Here is a 19,664-nt window from a genome sequence, read left to right on the forward strand (position 1 = left end):
GCTTCAGAATGACCCAATTTTGGGTGAAAGTTTACCACGCTCACCCATGATTAGATATAGAAGGGCCCCTAGCACCAGGGATCTGGTGGTCAACAATAGCCCAGGATTAAAATCTAAGAGCAGTTGGCTAACGAACCGTAAGGGTTTTTTTAAGTGCCAGGCGTGCAAGGCCTGCAAATATGGAATTAATAAAACCTCATATATTTCTCCATTTAAAGACAGGCCGCTTATTATTAACAAATGGTTGCCTTGCAGGTCTGAGTTTGCAGTCTATGTGCTGGAGTGCTCTCGTGGACTGCAGTATGTTGGCAGTACGAAACTGCAGGTCCACAAGAGAGTGCTCCAGCACATAAGGGCTAATACAAATTCAGATGAATCCTATCCAGTTGCACGGCATTTTGAGGAGGCACACTCGAATGACCTGCAACAATTAAAATATTTTGTGAAAGACAGTGTTCCGGTTCCCAGACGTGGTGGGGATAGGGAGTCTGTTCTCAGGTGTCTGGAGACCAAGTATTTCTTGGAACTGGGTTGTAAAAGACCAAATGGTTTGAACACGACTGAGTATCTATATACATGGCTCTAATAATTTCACCATAGAATTGATTTCTGCATAATGATTATCATGAGTTTCTTATTATTTCTATTTATATTTGTACATATGGGTGTTTTTTATGAATTACATATCGTAAGTTTACTGTTTGTGTATGTGATGGATTCCCTTAGCTAATTGGGCCACCTTCTCCCATGTGTGGTTTCTGGGTTTCGGCTGCTTCGGATGAGCTGGATCAGTCGTCCGAGGCAGGCTGAAATGATATATATTTGACATAAGGAATCAATATTTTTAGTTAAATGTCCTATTGGATGTTTCACTTATGCACTTTAGCACTAGGTTGCACAATGGCACTTATAGACCAAGTACAGCAGTTGTAATATTTAATTGTATAATTTTCACAGATGATTGCATCATTTGCACAGTACAGAAGGTATTTAAACTGATATTGTATAACAAGTTGGCATGTTCAGTTGCAGAAATTAGCGTTATTTGCACAGTTCTATGCAGCATTTGCACAAGTACTGATAGTAGTTAGTACTAGTACCAGTGTGTCAATCTACTGTGTTGAACTAAGGAAGACCGAATGGGTAGAATAAGGATGGTATTTAAAACCGGGATCAATTCCCATGGCCTTAGAATGTTGCACCATTAATAGTGGTTTTGGCACTGAGAAATGCGTTATTTGCACTAGGATGGAAGATTCTCAGATTTGTTGCTCGATATATCAACATATGAGACCGTTCTGAAAATAGCGTGTCTTGCACAGGATTAATAAAGTTTTAACAGCTTGTGACAGCCAACAAGTTTCTAATATTGCACAGATGAATGCGTTATTTGCACAAATGTTATCAGTATTTTAAACTGATACTATTTATGTCTGTGAAATCAACCTGTACTGTATTGGTCGCAATGTGCTTACTACAAAACGGTAGTTATACTGGTATGAAATTATATGTGTGAAAAACAAAAAGAGAAGTGAATTGTAAATATCACGCAGTCACTGCTGTACGAAAACAGACGGATAGTCTGTTTTCAGATGTTTTGTTTGCTCTGTCACTTTAAAAGTTGAAGGAAACACGAGTACGTCATGTGAGCAAGGCCTCTAGGGGCTGAAACGTGTCATGGCGGAATAGCACTAAATAAACTCGCTTGCACAAAGAAAAACTGGTATCCGTTCCGTTTCTAACTCAGTATCTATGGAGTGATGAAGATTCAGTATTTGCTGATATATATAATATATAATATATATATATATATATTTATATATATATATTCACTGAAAAAGCCATAGGTTTCAGAGACGTTATAGTTAGAAATTAGCATTTAAAAAAGCTTTGAAATTCACTGAAAAAACCATAGGTTTCAGAGACATTATAGTTAGCAATTAGCATTTAAAAAACCTTAGAAATTCACAGAAAAAACCATAGGTTTCAGGGGTGTTATAGTTAGCTGGATATTTCACTCGTACAAAACCATAGAAATTCTTCCGTTATAGTTAGTTCTGCTAACTATAACTCGCGCGCCCGCAATGCACTGCTGATGATGTCACATATTACATCATTCATGAAATGGTCAGTGACATCACTGATGACATTTCAAATGACATAACTGATGACATCACTGATGACATCATCCAGTGAATGTGGTTTAGTTTGAAATTTAAATATGTATTATATATATACCAATCTGTATTGAAGATTGAGTGGATATATAACTGTCTGGATGGAGGATTTAGTAGCTGTCTGACTGTCTGTTTAAGTGAGTAATTAAAAGTGTCTCACTTAATACATGGATTAGTAACTAAACTATGTGAATGTGTGCATCACTGTCTCTGTTGTTGTATAACATGCTGCATCAGTTGGTCACTAACTACATGAGTGTGTATATTAGTTATTGATTAGTTGGGTGAGTATTTGTATGGGACACTGAGTTTGTGTGCGGTTGGATGGGGTGTGTGTAACTCTATGCATAGATGTGTGAATGGTTGATTGACTAGGTGTATAGGTTTAAGAGTGCAAGTGGAAACAGTTGTTTGGGTGACTGAGAGTATTTATTTGTGTGTTGGTGAGCGAATATATGTTTTAGTTGTACATCTTCAACAAAGTAAAAAAATAAAAGGCATTGTATGTGAGAGTTGGTGTATAGAAATAAGTATATGTAAGAGTCAGGGATTGTGAGAGTAACTATATGAATGAGTGTATAATTTTAATGGTGATTTTTTAACATATTAACTATGAGTTACTATGTGTTTGAATAAATGAGGTGTTGTGTGTATAATTGTGTAAGTGAGTAAATGTAAGTGTGATTAATTTCTTTCATGAGTGAGTAGGATGACTGCATAACCGACTAAGATGACTGCTGATGTGTCAATGTCTATATATGTGTATAAGTGCATTTGATAGTGTTCTATTAATTAGTGACTGCATGTATAAGTGATTCTGTTTTTGAATGGGTAGTTGTGTGTGTAGACTTAGAAATCAGTGAGTGGGTATGTAGTAACTGTTATTGGTGTGTCAATGGTTTCAAATATGGTACTCTGTATTTTACGGTGAGTGATGAAAGGTTATACTAGTGTATGATGAGGTGTATCAGATTGTCACGTGGATGATGTCATCAGTGATGTCATTAGTGATGTCATTTGAGATGTCATCAGTGATGTCATCAGCGATGTCACTGACCATGTCATGAATGATGTAATATGTGACATCATCAGCAGTGCATTGCGGGCGTGCGAGTTATAGTTAGCAGAACTAACTATAACGGAGGAATTTTTATGGTTTTGTACGAGTGAAATGTCCAGCTAACTATAACACCCCTGAAACCTATGGTTTTTTTCTGTGAATTTCTAAGGTTTTTTAAATGCTATTTTCTAACTATAACGTCTCTGAAACCTATGGTTTTTTCAGTAAATTTCAAAGCTTTTTTAAATGCTAATTTCTAACTATAATGTCTCTGAAACCTATGGTTTTTTCAGTGAATTTCAAAGGTTTTTTAAATGCTAATTTTTTAAGTGTAATAGTAGTTATACCTATTTTTTTGTACTGATTTTCTACAGTTTTTTAACTGTTTATTTATAAATATTTTTTTCGTTAAATAACATTATATATTTTTCTGAAAATTGCAAAAAAACATTTTTAAATTAAAACTGAAATATTGTTTCATTTTTTGTTTTATTTTTTTATTTTAATATACTTATATTATTTTCTTCAAAAAAAAAAAAAATTTTCGTGCACCCTAAGCGTACACATCACAATGGGTGCGCGGATTCTAGCTGCCATTTTAGAAACGTCGTGAAGGATCCATGTACGGTGTGCGATGGCTGCGTGTTTTTCAGTTACATCATATAAATTTAGTATGGTATGCGACCAGTCCGCGACTCCTGCTCCCGCGCTTTTGCGACACATGCGCATTACGGTACGCGATGCTTGCGCGGTGGTGGGTCCCGCATGACGTCATATACGTGCTGGGGCGCGCTGGGTGCGCAATTCCCGCAAAAAAAGGTTATGTTCTAAAATGATATGTATGTGTGTTAAATGTACATAATAGGGCAAGAGACTATCTAAGAAATTCATAAAAATAATATATTTGTACTTATAATAAACTTATATTATTTTTAAATATATTTTCGCGAAGTCGCGTCGGGTGCGTTCTTTGTGAGCGCAGAGTGCACGGATCCCATGTGACCTAAAAAAAAAAGATTTAATTGGTTCATAACATTTCCCATAATCATTCTTGTTGGAGCATCTTTAGAGAGACATCTCTTTTCCTACAAGAACCCTTTTTGCTTGTTTTTTTTGGTGTTTTAAAAAAAATATCAAACAAAATGGCATCTGGACAGCAGCAGCAGCAGGAGGAAGTATCTTCTGAAGAAGAATTCTTGCAGGAGGCACCACGTCCACAGAGGCCGGAATCTGTCGTGTGGAAATTCTTCACTTTTCCACCTGGAGAGAAGAAAGTAAATGCGAGAAAGGTGACGTGCAAAATTTGTGACCGAGTCCTGTCAAGAGGCAGTGAAAAAAAATACTCTTGTGGCACTGCTTATATGTACAAGCATCTCCGGACCACATATCCTCTCAATCTTGCTCGGGAGGAAATGAGGCGAGCTGCTTTGAACCCCTCACCTGCTGTGGCAAGTACATCTGGAGCCTCCTCAGGAACACCTGCAATTGACATTAGGCCAGAATTCGCCTTTCTCGAGCAACACTGCGTGAAGTGTAAGACACTTATATGCTTCAGTGAGCAGTCGGTGGATGCAGTTTGTGCTGCGCAACGCAACCATGGTTGTAAATTTTTTTTTTTTGGAATGATAAGTAATTTAAAATGTTTCCTGTTTTATTCGTTCTTTTTTTGTTCATTTTTTGAAAAAACACCAAAAAAATACAAAATTGTTGAAAAAATAAAAAAAAAAATACAAAAGAAAAAAGAAAAAAGAAGAAAAAAAAAGTTCTTATCAGAACTACCTTATCTGGTTAAAGAAAGAACTATAATTGCAAGGTAATGTGTGAAAGTTTGGTTGAATATATGTATACAGCATGATTGACTGAAAGAATGCATTAGTAGTGTATGGTGAAGATTTATGAGGAAGTACTGCAGCGTGACACTGCAAGCTCTTTAGCTGCACTGCACTGTGGCACTTCCGAAGCACAGGGATGTGACATATGTACATGAATATGTTGCATCTCTGTGCTTCCCTCTGCACTGCTGCACAAAATGCAGCCATGCGGTGACCCAGGCACCCTTGTACCATGGTGCAAGGATGTCTGTGTCGTGTGGAGATTGTTTTTGTGCAGGAAGGGACACCTTCCTGCACAAAAACAATCAGTAAAGGCATTTTCCTCTTTCAATGTATGCTTGGAATGCAGCATGCATTGAAATGAAATGAAGGAGAAATTAAAATAATTCTCCTTGTTGCGCCTTGCTACACCAACTCTAGGATGGCGCAGCATTCACACACATCTCCAGATTTACGATTTCTCATAAATCTGGAGATGTGTCTTGTTCTATGGGTGTTGCGTGGGAACACCCACAGCAACACCTATGGGACGTCCCTTCAAAACAAAGTTCTGTGTATGAAGGGGTCGTATTTACAAAGAGAGGAAAAACCACGCAGGGTGGCTTTTCCTCTCCTTATAAATATGAAGGAGTGCCTGGCGCCATCACTACATTACAAAAAGTGACGTACTGGTGGTGCAGGGTGCTTGTAAATCTGCCCCATAAGTGCTTAGGTATTGGCAGACTGATACAATAAGAACATAGTGCTGGATGGGTGATTGAAGAATTGCATGAGAATGACCGGAGGTATCCTATGCTGTATGGGTACTACTTCAGTATTTAATGGAGTGGACCAATAGTATGTATCTGCTTAGAGATTTTTAGGGATTATGCACAGAATATTTTATGTGTACTTGTGTTGGTGCCTAGGTCATTTTATAAGAATACTACTAGTAACTGGAATGATGACAGTGCTGCAAACAGAGTGAACACTTAATTTATGAGTGCTTACGTATTGGTGGAGTGATAGGATAAGTAGATAGTGGTAGATAAGTGATTAAAGAAGTGCATGGGACAGACTGGACGATTCCTACACTGCATGAGTACTAACTGGGTATTTAGAAGAGTGTATCAATAGTATGTAGCTAGTTAGAGGTCTGCTTGGATAGTGCAAAAAATATTATAGATGTGCTTGTATTAGTAGCTAGGCCATTCCATAAGTTCATGACTAGTAAATAGAATAATTACAGTATTACAAACAGAGTGTATAATGAATTTATAAGTGCTTAAGTATTGGTGGAGTAATAGGATATGTAGATAGTGCTGGATGGGTGATTGGAGAAATGCATGGGACAGACTGGAGGATTCCTACACTGCATAGGTACTAACTGGGTATTTAGAACAGCGTATCAATAGTATGTAGCTGGTTAGAGGTCTGCATGCATAGTGTACAAAATATTGTACCTGCACTTGTGTTTTTGACTACGCCATTCCTTAAGTATACGACTAATAACTGGAGTAATTTCAGTGTTGCAAAGAAAGTGCGTGCTGAATTTATAAGTGCTTAGGTATTGGTGGAGTGATAGGATACGTAGATAGTGCTGGATGGGTGAATGGAGAAGTGCATGGGACAGACAGATGGAGTCCTATACTGCATAGGTACTAACTGGGTATTTAGAACAGCGTATCAATAGTATGTAGCTGGTTAGAGGTCTGCATGCATAGTGTACAAAATATTGTACCTGCACTTGTGTTAGTGGCTAGGCCATTCCTTAAGTATATGACTAATAACTGGAGTAATTTCAGTGCTGCAAAGAGAGTGCATGCTAAATTTATTAGTGCTTAGGTATTGGCAGAGTGATAGGATACGTAGATAGTGCTGGACGGATGAATGGAGAAGTGCATGGGACAGACAGAATGATTCCTAGACTGCATAGGTACTAACTGAGTATTTAAAAGACTGTATCAAAGCTATGTAACTGATTAGAGGCCTGCATGCATAGTGCACAGAATATAGAAGCTGTACTAGTATTGGTGTGTCTATGGTTTCGAGAATAGTAGTCTGTATTTTAGGGTGTGAGGAGGTGCATCAGATGATCATGTAGATGATGTCATCAGTGATGTCATTTGAGATGTCATCAGTGATGTCATCAGTGATGTCACTAACCATGTCATGAGTGATGTAATATGTGACGTCGCAAGCAGTGCATTACTTTAATCCAAAAAGCTGGCGGCCATATTGGCCTGGTTACGATGTGAAAATTCAGGAATTGATACAACAAAGAAAAGAAAACAAGTGTTAATACGCACACAATGTCATTTCAGCATATCTTGCCCCGTGACCGCCATACCTGTATGTTCGTCAACATGACTTATTCATAATAAACATACTTAGAATTGCAAACATCAACATAAACAATGGACTACAAATTACTTTAAAGTGAAAGGCTATTGCCATATTAATCTGGGCACGTTGCGTATTATAATGGTTCTTACACGAAAGAAAAGGAAAAAAAGGGGTGTTAATATACACACACTATCCCTAAATAAAGTTCTAGCGATTATAATTCCATTCCATTCACAGCTCATTTGAGATGTCATGAGTGATGTCATGAGTGATGTAACTGACCATGTCATGAATGATGTAATGTCTGAGGTCATTAGCAGTACATTGCGGGGGCGTAAGTTATAGTTAGCTCAGGTAACTATAACTGCTGAATTTCACTGGTTGTGTATGAATGAAATCTGAGTCTAACTATATACCGTCCGTGTAATCTTTCAGCAAATTTCTAGGGTTTTTTTTAACGTTAAGTAAGATGCATATCACAATGGATGGTGGGGGGTTGGAAGCAGGGCCTGGCATTGTGCTGCCCCCACCCAAGCTTGCTGCTCCTGCCTTCCCTCCTCCTAGCCATCCATTGTCCAAGTCCATGTCCCTGCTCCCTTATTACAGCCCTGTGTGGCCGTTGTTCTGCCACTGGCCTTCCCGCCTTCTCTGAACAGTTAGCTTGCTGCACCACCCACCTCCTCCCTATCCTATGTTGTCTGAATCCATGGACTAGCCTCCTCTCTCCTACCATGCACGGTCTGATGTGCTGCCACTGCCCTCCATTTAGCATGATGTACCAGTCCACTCCTCCTGCCCTCCATTGCCCGATTCTTTGCCCCACCATTGACCTCCTGCTTAGCCTCTGTGCTTAGCTTGCTGCCCCTATTCTCCTTCCCCCTGCCCTCCAATGTCTTTGTGCATGCCCCTGCTCTATCCTTTTTGCCCACCATGTTCCATGGACCTGCCACTCCTATCTACTCTGAGTGTTCTTTTGAGCTGCCACTCCCCTCCCACCTGCCTAGCATTGTCAGATGACTGTAACCTGTCCCTGCCACCTCCACCCTGCCTGTCCACATTCCATGCCCCTATCCCCTTCCTACTGTCCTCCATGGTCCATTTTACTGCCACACCCTTCTGCCCTCCCTGGTCTGTTGTGCTGCAAATGCTCCTCCTGCCTGCCCAGCATGGTCTGTTGTGAGGCCCCTTCCCCTGAGCTCTCTTGTCTGTGCCCAGGTCCTGACCCTCCCTTCGATCCTCCATGGTCCTTTGTGCATGCCCCTGCACCCTCCTTCTTGCCCATCATAGCCATTGTGCTGCCACTAACCCTCCCGCTTGCCATGCATGGTCTTCTGTGCTGCCACGGCCCCTCCCCCCTTCCTTGTGTGGTCAGCTAGCTGTCCCTGACCCCTTCCCACCTTCCCTCCATGGTCTGTGTGTATACCATCATAGTCTCACTGTTGCTCTCCATGGTGTGTCTTGCTTCTAGTGCCCATCCTGCTTGACCTCCATGGTCATCTTGCAGCTCCTGTCCTGCCCCCTTGCCCCCAGCCCTCTGTTTCCATGTGCAGACCCCTATTCCCTCCCTCCTGGCTTGTCTGTTCCATTGTAATGCCCCTGATCTGTCCCTCCTGCCCTTTATGGTCTGTTATGCTGCAGCTTTCTCTTCTGTCTGTCCATTATGGTCAGCTAGCTACCATTGCCTCGTTCCCCTCTGTTCTCTGTTGTCCATGTGCATGGTCCTGTCCCCTACCTACTGCTTTTTATGGATTGTTGTGCTGCACTCCCGTCCCGCGTGCCCTGTGTGGTGTATTGTGCTGCTGCAAACCCTGATGCCTGCCCTGTAGGGTCAGTTAGGTGCACCTCTCCATGTCCCTCCTGTCCTCTGTTATCCAAGTCCATGTCCCTACCCCAATTCCTCCTGCCTTCCATGATCCAATGTACCATACTTGCTAACATTTTGATCTTGGTAAGAGGGAGATTTTGAAAAAAAACTGGGGTATTGATTTTCCCCTTTGACTTACATTGAAAAAGAGGAGATTGTAGACAGGAGACAGATCAAATAAAGGCCATTTGGGCTTAAAAACATTGGACGTTTCCTGGCTGAAACTGGTCTGTTGGCATGTATAGTTGTACTACCACTGCCTCTTCCTTCTGCCCACAATGGTCTATTATATTGCCACAGCCTCTCTTGCCAGTCCTGTATTGTTGGTTTGTTGCCCCTGCCCCCCTTTCCACTGCCCTCCATAGTCTGTTGTGCTTTCCCTGCCCAGTGTGGTCAAAGTGTTGCCTCTGCAACCTCCTACCTGCCTTCAATTTTCAGAGTCTGTGCCCCTGGCCTCTCCCTCTCAACAGTATCCTAATGAACAACTAGATTGCTAACATTCTATATTTATTACAAAAGTGTGGAACGCCTGACGTCATCTTGATGTAATCAAAACTGTAATACCTAGAGCATTTCCTTTAGAAATTACATATATGAGAGGGTCTTATTTGCATCAAAATTATGGTTAGTGCCCTAAAAAACTAAAATGCGGACATATTTTTTGAGTTTTCAAATAGCGACAAAGCACTTTTAAATTATTTGTTATCTTTATGTTTTTTTATCCAGTTGACCACTTGATTAAATGTTGCACTTCGGGGAGAGGATGTGATGTTACTTCCAGAGCTGCAGACTTTGCAACTGGGGAACCAGGTTGGAGTTTCTGCTTCAGCTCGACATTCTGTGATTCTGGTCAAATCACTTAATCTCCCCATGTCTACAACCAGAATGAATTTGTTCTTGTGTGATGTAACCAATGCTCATGTAAAGCACTCCAATACCTGACAAGTCTGCACTATATAAAACTGCAAAAACACAAAAAATAAAAAGTGTTTTGTACACTTCTGTCATTGGGCTACATGTGGGCTACATCTGGGTGATATATGTGCTACATTTGGGCTCTTTTGTCTCTGGTGGCCATCTTGGGAGACTTATTTTTCATGAAGTTTCCTAATTTCCTCATTTACTGCAGTCTTCTCGCTAGGAAATACTTTCAGTTTTTTACTTTGATTCCATCAAGAAGGCATTCAGATGTGTCACACATTTGCTATAAATTCAGAATGTTAGCACTCTAGTTGCTCATTAGATCACTGTAGTAAAGCTACTGCTCACCACAGAAGTCTGCTGCTGGTATTGAAAGTGCATGTTTCAGGCTGCATGCAAGAATTTTTTTATGAAATAGAAGAGGACTTGAGAAGTCACTCAAAATGTGCCCTAATTTTTCTTTCTGCAGCACTAATCATACATTCTATGGCAAAATGAACCCCCTCATTTTGTTCCTTTTTAAATTAAATGTTTTAAGAGTTACCACTTTATTGCAATCAAGATGGCTTCAGGTGTGCCATACTTTTGTCATAAGTAAGACAGTAAGCGCTCTAGTTGTTCTTAAGAACACTCTGGGACATTCTGTCATTGGGCTATACTTGGGCTACATCTGGGTGATATTTGTGCTACATTTGGGCTCTTCTGTCTCTGGTGGCCATCTTGGGAGACTTATTTGTTATGAAGTTTCCTCATTTCCTCATTTACTACAGTCTCCTCAGTAGGAAATACTTTCAGTTTTTTACTTTGATTCCATCAAGAAGGCATTCAGATGTGTCACACATTTGCCATAAATTCAGAATGTTAGCACTCTAGTTGCTCATTAGATCACTGTAGTAAAGCTACTGCTCACCACGGAAGTCTGCTGCTGGTATTGAAAGTGCATGTTTCAGGCTGCATGCAAGAATTCTTTTATGAAATAGAAGAGGACTTGAGAAGTCACTCAAAATGTGCCCTAATTTTTCTTTCTGCAGCACTAATCATACTTTCTATGGCAAAATGAACCCCCTCATTTTGTTCCTTTTTAAATTAAATGTTTTAAGAGTTACCACTTTATTGCAATCAAGATGGCTTCAGGTGTGCAATACGTTTGTCATAAGTAGGACTGTTAGCGCTCTAGTTGTTCTTTAGAACACTCAGGGAAGCTGCAGTAGAAAACAAAGGAATCAACTGACAGTCTCTGCCCTTGTTGGATGTACATGTTTTACTGAGAATGTCAGACTTCATTCTTACATAACTGAGAAAGATAATGTGAATTTACAGAAAATATGCTCTCAGTTTAGCTTATAGATCACCTTCCAAACCTCTGAGGAAAAGCATGAGAAAATAGTTTTCTCTCAAACATGATTCATGATATCCCAGCAGAAGGCTTTTTCAAATGGTAAAATCACCTTAGAACACACCACAATTTCTAAAATGAGTATGGTACCGTCAACAAATGATTTATAATGTAACTAAAGTCTTAAAAACTTCTATTAACTGCAATGCTTTTTAATGAGGTGTTATCATGTATATTGGTCTCAAGATGGCTGCCAACACTGCTTGGATGAAGTGCTGACAGATCTCACAATGAGATGTGTGGTTAGGTTCTGCCCAGATATATATATTTCTTTTTCCATTAATATTTTACAAACTACTGAACGGATTTACACTATTTAACTAAAGGGCATGACTCTGAACCAAGGGCTACCTTTTTGCCAAATTTGGTGTCATTCCGTTCAGCAGTTCAGGCTGTAGCTGCGACTAAAGGTTCCTATGGGAAATTGCATGGGGATAACATGTTTTGGGACCCCCCTTTTTTCTCAGCCCCCGCTTGCCGAATCACCCCAAAATTTTCAAGATAGAAGCGGACCGGAGCGCTCCACGAGTTTGAACATTTTGCGAAGATTCGTCAATCGGCACCAAAGTTATTGGGAATAGAATGTTGCGATTTTCCTATGGTAACTAGGTCCTAACTATAACTACCTACTGTACGCCAGTAGGTAATATATTATATATATATATATATATATATACATATATATATTCACTGAAAAAAGCAACATTTAGAGACATTATAGTTAGGTGTTGAAATGAGTTAAAAACTACAGTTTAGAAATCCAAAAAAAGCTGAAATTTGTCAGTTATACGTTAGTGAACCAGATATAACTTGTGCCCCACCATACATTGCTTATGACTTCATGTATTACATCACTCATGACATGTTAAATGGCATCACAGCTAACATCATCCAAACTACTGATCCCTTAATCATTTTATAAAATAAAGTTGGTAGTAAAGGGCACACAAACATATACAGCATAGATTGACTATATGTACATGTGCAATTCCGAAATAGAAATAGTGTATTACTGGAAACAAGTCTTATTCACTATGGTAACAGTTATTTTGTGCACATTGTAACTACCAGCAAACCTTCAAGTCCAAATAGCACTTTATTGAAGCAAGGAATAGACTGAGTGCAACTAGTCTGAGTTTTAGACATAAATTACAATTAGGTGGTGGCTAAAATCAAAGTCCTGTTGCCAAAATATGTGTGGAAAACTCACAAACTAAAGCTTATCTTTATAGTACATTATTCACATGTGGCTTTCTGTGCAATGCTAAAGTTAAAGAGTTGTCATGTAGTGCTATTGACAATTTTTATATAAACCGGAGATTTATAAGGTGCAGATATTTATTTCCAGTAGTTATGAGACATTGTTGTATAATTTATAATGTTCTATTCCCGTGTTAGGCCCATGTTGTGATGCAGCTTATTTCTTACATTGCCCTAGAAAATAAAATTTCAGCTGTGAACTTTTGCACACCTTTGAATGCACAACAATGTTGGATTAGTTCCTCTGAAACTACTTTGTTTACACATCCAGCTGCGCACAACATTATCACGATGCCTTGAACATCATGTACTAGGCTTCTCTAAGCACTGAGTACAAAAGTTGTCTTATCTTCATCCACAAGGTGACAATGCTATCTACATATCCATAACATCACTAATCTAACACACACATCACAAGGCCATCTTTTATTATAAATAATAGCCATCCCGATAGATTGGTAGAGGCGGTACTTCTGATGACACTGAGAGTCCATGCATGCGGAGACTTCACCATGCACCGGTCTGACATTCTGTGACGGGTGTCCAACTTGAGACAAAGACGGGGTCCTTCACTCTATCTCATCAGGTAATGGGGTTGTACCATCCCTTGGAGGGATTCTTGGCTCCACACCTACACACACTCTAGGTACACTTAGATTAGGTTCACATAGTAGGAGTACACTAGATTACTGTCTTGTTTATATGCCTGCATAAATACAACTGTTTAGCACCATGGTAGAACTATATCATGTATTTTATGCAAGAATAACGTTGGTTCAATACATTTTATTGAAAACGTCCTACTGTGTATTCTCTGTATATTTCTCAGAGAATAAGTGAGCACGAGTGACTGAGCGAAAGGTTCTGTACTGTTTCCATGATTCCTGAGGAATCAGGGTTGTCATGTTGAGTGGTTGCTAGAAACCATTCGCTCCCTGGTAGGTTAGGGGGCTTACTGTGGCACTGTGAGCTAGCTAGGTCTACAGGCCACATACATATCTTGTGGGGGTGTCTGGAATCTGTCTTGACACCAAGCCCTTACTGTATGTTGTCTCAACAATGCGCAGGTCCTACAGATTGGCAGGAACTACACGACAATAATACATGGATTATTCACATACAAATGTATGAAGTTGCAGTAAAACTGTTAGCATTGTCCCAATGGTGTACGCCATTCTGCTCATTTCAGAAATAAAAGGTATTTTAACAAACTACAGAGGGTTGTGTATTATGGCCTGGTTGTGAATGCCTTACCAGTGGCTAATGCATAGATGTGAAGCAGTTGACTTAGAATTCTATGTCAGAGGAGATGTTTAAGAGGTACATCTACTCAAGATAACCAGTTATCAAACGCTTTTTCGAACAGTAGTCAAGGTTTAATAAATTGTTGATCACATGAATGTCATCAGCGACATTGCCAGGGCGATTCACAAAGGTAACTTTGACATGGTAGTAGTTTACACATCCAAGTTTACTCTTACATAAACTGCTGATCCAACAAATGTTTACAGAGACATTATATTTCTTACACACCTGAATGCCAGTAATACAAGAGCATAATATCTACTAAATTTCGGTAATTTCACAAATATTCTGTGTGTTGCGGTAGGTTACACCCTTTAACACTATAGAGGTTATAAAAAAAATGGATGTAGACTTACATCGCTGAATACTTTTAAATATGAAAAGCATGTACCAAACCGTCACATTTATTGGTCATCGGTGATGTTATCTACGATGTAATTTGAGATTTCATTTATGATGTCATGTGACATGTCTCGAGTAATGTAATACGTAAGGTCATAGGCAGTGCATGTTATAACTGGCAAAATTCAGGTTTTTTAATTAAAAGCATGTTTGTTAACCCATTTTACCTATAATGGCTTTTAAACTTTGTTTTTTGCAAGTGAGGTCTTGGAGTTTTTTTATCCTTCTCTGCCAACACACCAACTGCACCTGGAATTCAGTGATGCCCAGTGGGAGATTGGCCCAAGCATACCCCCCACAGGTGACCAACACATAGCCGCCTGCCCTCTGTTGTCCTCCTGCGTGCCACTTCTGCCTCCCTCTTGCCCTCCATGGTCAGCTTGCTGCCCCTCTTGCCTGCCCTGAATAGTCCACTTGTGCCCCTGCACCCCTCCCTCTGAACCTTCCATTCTCTGTTTGCGTGTACGTGCCTCAACACCTGCTCTTTGTAATCAGCTTGCTACTGGAGCACCAACATTTTTATGCTTTATAATCTTTATTTTTCATATGTAAATCTGTGTGTTAATGTGTGGATAGCATGTATAAACAAGCCACTCTTTGTGTGATCAAAGTATAATCATTTAACCTGTAGTATATCCATGTTAATCAAATGTGCAGTCCTAACATTGACCTAAATGCGAGTAGGCCTCTGCTGCTCAACAAGCTTTCACCGTTAGATATAATGTTGATTTCAAAATGTACTTTCAAGTCTTCCTTCACATTGCAAGAGCAAGATAACCTACATTAGTTAGAAGAGTAGATCACTGTTTGCTTATAGAAATGTTAGAGCAGATAGGATTAATTAGAAGTTGTGATTTACACCATGCTTGGGGATGAGACAGATCCTCCTGTACCATGCAGTCCGGACTGATAATACATCCAAGGTCATGTAGATGTGTGCGCTTTTGTTCAGTGATGTGAACAAGGGGAGTTAACCTGTTCCAAAGAGACGGTGTACCTTGATTGGTCCCAGTTTGGAGAAGTTTGTGGGAAGAAGTTCTGGAGAGATAATGTAGTGTTTGTAATTGGGTGTCTTAGAATAGATGTTAGGAGACCCTGTCCTAACTGATGAGGGAAGAACTTTCACTAACTTAGCTTAGATTCCATATTCCCAGTTCTTCAGTTAGACTCTCAAATTCATGTCTCTTCATAACCCTGAAACATAATTTGGTTCACTTCAAACTGGCACCTTCTGCTTAGAATTTCCCCTTGCGTTTCCCTCGGCAGAGATGGACACACTCCAACGCGCAAGATTTAAAGCACCCGTGGGGCTCTTCAAATGTCATAACTGTGATTCTCCTTAACAGTAATCTTGGAACCTTGAAGCTGTTCTGGGCCCAAGCTAAATAACTATTCGAATCCCTTATTCAAGAGGTGATATCTAGAAGGGTGTAACCTTCACCCCTTTCGAAGTGCCATCGACCTGCTCTCTGCTTTTGGAGCCTACGGGCCCACCTACTGTATCTCCACTACCCTGTTGAGGGTGGCATATGGTGCCCCACACACAGTCCTGAGGAAGACCCCTGTGTAAGGACCTAAGCAGCCTACTTTGCATTGGGGTCGAAACGTCGACTTTGTCACCGTTTTGTGCGAGTTTGGTCAACAGTGCTTTTTCATTGTGCCAGTGTTTTTCAAACAATGGCTATGTATTTGTCATAAATTCAACTGTGAGGCTGAAAAAACAGTTTTTATTGTAAATAATGGTGTGATGGATATATTGTCACTACCTTTCCTCTAACTCTTCCAACCCTCCCTTGATGCACACAACCCTTTGTTCCCTACTTTCTCCCCCTTCTACGTAGGGCACTTTTATGGTATGTTTTTCCAGATGATTTGCTTGTTTGTGAACATCCCTAGGTGTTCAATATGATTAAATAATATTGAACAAAGAACTATTAAGTACAGGTGAATTAATGCCTGTTGGTATTTAATTGTGTGTGTTCTTCAGAATTGATCTACTGGGACCCACCTTTTGACTGTACTGTAGAATTTTCCCTTGTCATCTTTAGATGCTTTATTTATTTTAAAGACATTCCTTTATGGAATTGATACTTCCTCTGTTTTGCATTTTGAACTTTTTGAATGATGTATGCTTGATTTTATTCTATTAGATTAACTTTTCAGAATTATGGGGCACATTTATCAAGCTTTTTACCAGTCGCTAATAGGCCGATTTGCAGAATCGGTCCGTTTGCGACTGGTAAAAAGCCATTCGCGATGCATCAACCCAAAATGTATTCGCAAAATAGGTAATCGCAGTTTTTGCGATTACCTATTTCGCGAATGCATTTAGGGAATCGCATTTTGCAAGAAGCATTTTTGAAATGAGGCTTTGCATTAAGGAAACGGAAATTAACATCAACTTCAAGTTGATGTTAATTTGCAAATCCGTAGAAAAATGCACAAAATTGCATTTTTCTAAGTGCCATGTGGTGCATACACATGCCCTTAGGGCAGGTATGTGCACCATATGTGCACACTTACCTATTTTGGGGGTGCATCAGGGAGCCTTAGGCCCCCTAGCACCCTTGCAATTGCATTCACTATTTGCGATTACATATTTGGTAATCGCAAATTGCGCATGCTTTCCCATTCATTCCTATGGGCCTCTAGGCCCATAGGAATGAATGGAAAAGCATTCCCTAATAGCGAATCACAATTTGCGATTTGCTATTCGGGAATGTGTAGGAATTGCTATTATTTTTGCAAAACCCACATGCATAAGGAATTGCAACTCCTAACTAGCGATTCCTTAAAAATCGCTATTAAGGAATTGCAATTCCTTATCTTGATGCATGTGCCCCTTTATACTTAAACTGACAAATGATTTACTAAATGAATAAAAACTTTTAACTTTGATTAATTTTGTAAAAAAGCCTTCATGGTTGGGAAATGATCATCTCTGTTGTGCTTGTGGAGCCAAATGGGTTTCACTGAGATTTGTCTTGTTGTACAAATGTTAGCTCCCAGAACACACTTCCACCTAATACCTAAAGGTCTATATTGCTAGTGGCGCAATCTGTTTGATGACTAAACCAGTGGCCGCAGGTATATTAGATTGTGCTGCACTTCTGCTCAGGCTGTCTTGCTCTCTGTGGTCAGCTTTCTGTCACTGCCCCCCTGCCCTGCATTCTCTATCGGGGTGCTCTGATCCTCCATGGTCCATTGTGCTGCCCAAGCATGCCTGCTCTCTGTGGCCAGCTTGCTGGCCCTCAACCCTCCTACCCTCCTTCTGTAGTTTTTTGTGCTGCCATTACCCATGCCAACCTGACCTGAATGATCAGCTTTCTGCCCCTGCCACCTTCCTCTTGCCCTCTGTAGTCAGCTTGCTACTCATCCTGCCCACTAAGGTGCCTTGTGCTGCCATTACCTGCTGACCCTGTCCCCCCTCCCCTTAATTTTTTGTGTGCATGCGCCTGCATCTTTCCTCCTGCTCTCCAACGCCTGTTGTACTCCCCTTGCCATCTGCATTTCCTCATCAATTTCTATGGCAAAAAAAAACTCTCTAATTTTTTTTACATTTCTAAAAGAAAGCTTTAGATTTTACAGCTTTGATTTTTTTCAAGATGGTTGCAGGTGGGCCAGATATTTGTCATAAGCGCAAATGTTAGCGCTGTGGGAAGATAAAGTAGTATACTAACTGACAGACTGCTGCTGGAGTTGAAAGTACATGTTTCAGTCTGCATTTCAGAATTTTTTACTTACATTGATGAGAAATACATTTGAGAACTCTTAGAAAATATGCCTAATTTTAGCTTTCTAGTGCACTAACCAGAATTCCTATGTTGAAACAAATCCCCTTCTAAAAGAAATGAGGTAAGTTTTACAGCTTTGAAACCATCAACATGACTTCATGTGTGCCACACTTCTATCAGGAATATAGAAGGTTTGCTTGCTAGCAGGTCATTAGAACACTGTGACAACAGTAACTAAGGATCTCCCCACACAGTATTTTTTAACCCTTTAACCTTTGAATGCCTGTACCAGTAATGAAACCGGTTACACAATCTTATCCCTAGTTACTAACAAACGTACACATACCGACCTCCATGCCTCCACACCATCATGATGGGATACACCTTATACGCCCTTAAATCTGCATGCCGCATGTGCTTATGGTGGATGTTACGTTAACAAATGAGCAAGGCTCCACGCAGCTCACTTATCATTTACCCACAAAGCACCTACTAAAAACCACCTATTTACTAATATCTATGTAAATGTGTCATAAGGTATTGGTAAAGTAATGCAGATTTGGTTGGGGAGTATGATGAGGATTGAGATTGTACTCTGCTCTTCACACTTAGGACCGTACTATGAACTGATGCCAAAGTTAATGAAAATGCTTGCCTATTGAGTTTTGACAGTATTGAGTGACTACTAGCATGAGAGCTGTTAGCTTGGTTTATCTGAGTAGGTACGCTGCTCTCTTATGGTATGACCACACCACAAGCCATGCAAATTATTCAAAACGTTTATTATGTTGACACACTAATGTTATAAATAATGGCACTGACTCAGACATTTCATGCACACTCCAAATCCCAAAGGTCGCATATTATGATGAATACACCAACTCTTTCACTAGTTGCGACTAGTTGTAACCAATTAGTCCTGTCATGGCAGAACTTACATCCCAGTTAACGCACACCCTGGCGATTGAAAGTGTACCCTGCTCTCACTTCTTATGACATACTAATGCTTGGGAACTGCCTAATTGTTATCATGTTTAAAATGTTCATAATGTTATTATGATATCCTAATAAGTTGATGTTATAACTAATCATTATTGACACATACATCACACCTACACACTGACCCCCTAAAACTGTATACTATCGCAAGCAATCCAACCTTCTATCTATCAACACAACAAATAACGCAATCCTTAAACCAGCATAGGGTGTGACACTGCAAGATCTCAGAACCTAGGCTTGACAACTTGGGGCCACAACTCTCAGATAGATCCTCTCACATACCCTGCTTGGGTACCTAGTCAACTACCTTTGACTTCCAGACTATCTCTACAACACCTACTATTCTTGGTCTATATGCTGTACCTCTTTTGATCTATCTCCTATTG

Source organism: Triturus cristatus, chromosome 6 (genome assembly GCF_964204655.1).
Source record: "Triturus cristatus chromosome 6, aTriCri1.1, whole genome shotgun sequence".
NCBI classification, from domain to species: Eukaryota; Metazoa; Chordata; class Amphibia; order Caudata; family Salamandridae; genus Triturus; species Triturus cristatus.